Source organism: Triticum dicoccoides, chromosome 7B, assembly GCF_002162155.2.
Source record: "Triticum dicoccoides isolate Atlit2015 ecotype Zavitan chromosome 7B, WEW_v2.0, whole genome shotgun sequence".
NCBI classification, from domain to species: Eukaryota; Viridiplantae; Streptophyta; class Magnoliopsida; order Poales; family Poaceae; genus Triticum; species Triticum dicoccoides.
The window spans coordinates 467889364-467891531 of NC_041393.1; positions in this window are offsets into that span (position 1 = coordinate 467889364).

Genomic DNA, 2168 nt, shown 5'->3' on the forward strand with positions numbered 1-2168 from the left:
AGAAGAGCGCGCAGTCCTCAACCTGTAAAAACCTGTACAATGTGCCTGTATGTGTACCATTTTTGCTAACCCCCCACTGGCTCTGGCTCTCGTCCGTGGCACACATGCAAACTAATAAGAAGACAAAGGGAGTACTCAAGTAATTATTTAACTTACCACTAGTAAGCGTGCACGTGCAACGCACGTCTTCATTAACGCATAAATTTTACTCTTTTACATGCACATTTTCTTGCACAAGGCAAGATTCTCTACACATCTAGGGTACAACCTACAACAAATATATTTGAACACAGTTTCCAACTTGCAAGCAGGTGGTAAAATCAAGAAAATACGAAGGTCATCCTTTTAGGAATTAGAGGTCCTCGTCAAGGATTTCATTGTTTCTCTCCTTATTTTTATTGCCACCTGGCTATCATAAAGAGTGAAAATGTTACATACATCTTAGTGTCATATAATCCTATTCAAGTGTTAATATAATAAAATATTCTTGATGACCTTTAACACTTCCAAAAACACTCACTGCGAAACATAAAAGTGTTCAGTTGTCTTAACATATACTTGTAAAACTGAAAAAACAAATTCATGGCATAAATTTAAAAATTAACATAAAAATAATGCTGAAGAAAATGTAAGTATAAATAAAATTGAACTGAACTTGACATATTGCAAAATCAAAACCTTTATATGGCTGGCAATGAATCATCCTATACAACAAAATATGAGTGTCAGACAAAATACCGCCCAGTAGGTACTCCATGAAATTTAACATTCAGAGACCACAACTTGCATGATTATGAAATTTTGATAGGTTCAATAACAAATACCGATAAAAATCTTAATAGTTTTATAAAACTTTCAAAATGATTGTGAATGAATACTTTTTGTATCCCTTGTGACCGTATAAAACGATCGCACATCCACATAGTCAAACTGGACACACCTGATAAAAAAGAATTGGACAAAGTCCAATGCTGAATACAAACCAAATGACCAAAAGCGCTAGGGATAAAAAATGAATTGAACAACATCGGACGCTATATCTGATCTGACTTAGACCAAAAGGGCTAAAATACCAACTCAGAAAAGAAAAGAAATGACCCCTCAAAAAAGAAAAAAGAGCTAAAAAAAGAGCACACTTGTCTCTCCCTCTCGGTTCTCCTCACCTCTCTCACCAACCTGCCCCTAACCTTATCCCTTCACTGTCTCCCCAGTCCCCACCGCTCCCTATCCATGGTGGCCACAAGCCCACAACACACACACACACACTCTCTCTCTCTCTCTCTCTCTCTCTCTCTCTCTACCTCCTCAGGCCGCCCATCCTCTTCGTCCCCATCACCGGAGCGAGGTCTCGCAGGCTCGCACTCTCCCCAATCTTCTTAGTCCCTCCTTGTCGAGTCTGTCGCCGAAGTGCCCAATGATCCGCTCGAGCTCGGCATGGTCGCTGGGCGCGGGACTCGTCTGGGGGCCGTGGCAATCGTGCGTCGCAACCTCGCGCCCGGCGCCTCCCTCTCCATCTCGCTCGTCGGTGGCTCCCACCACCCTGTGCGTGCGACTGCGCCACACCCTGCCCTGCCTAGGTCCGGCAGTAGTGCTGCGGTGGCTGGTCCCTGCAAGTGCAAGCCGGCGCCATTAGACGATCTATTCCCCACTTCAGCTTTCATATCTGCTTGTTTCTGATATGAGTTACTCCCCATTACCCACTTCTTCTAATCCCTAATTGCTATCCATTCCTGTATAGTACATATGTAGCTCAGTAGTCTAGGTTTAAGCATGAGAGTTATTTTAGAATCGGGGAGAAAAAATAGAAGTTGGGGTGATCCTATTTTGGTCTGCCTAATCTTGGAGTAAGTTGTTCGATTAGACGTTCTTAACTTGGTTGCGGCAACTGTTATGAGTGGGGATTCCAGTTAGTTATTATTCTTCAGGCAACCATGCTGCGATAAAGCTGATTGTTTGGTGGATTAGAATTCTGGGTGGCTTGTTGTTAGGCGGACGTGTTTAATTGCCGTTAATTGTGGCTAAGTTTCTGTAGTTTAGCCATTTGTTGTTAGGACGCGAACAGAATTTGTGGAACCGTTTTGATCTTGAGCGAGCGTGGGCCCGGCAGAGTTTTCGTCCGCCAAGTTCTCTTGTTATGAGTGGGGATTCCAGTTAGTTATTATTCTTCA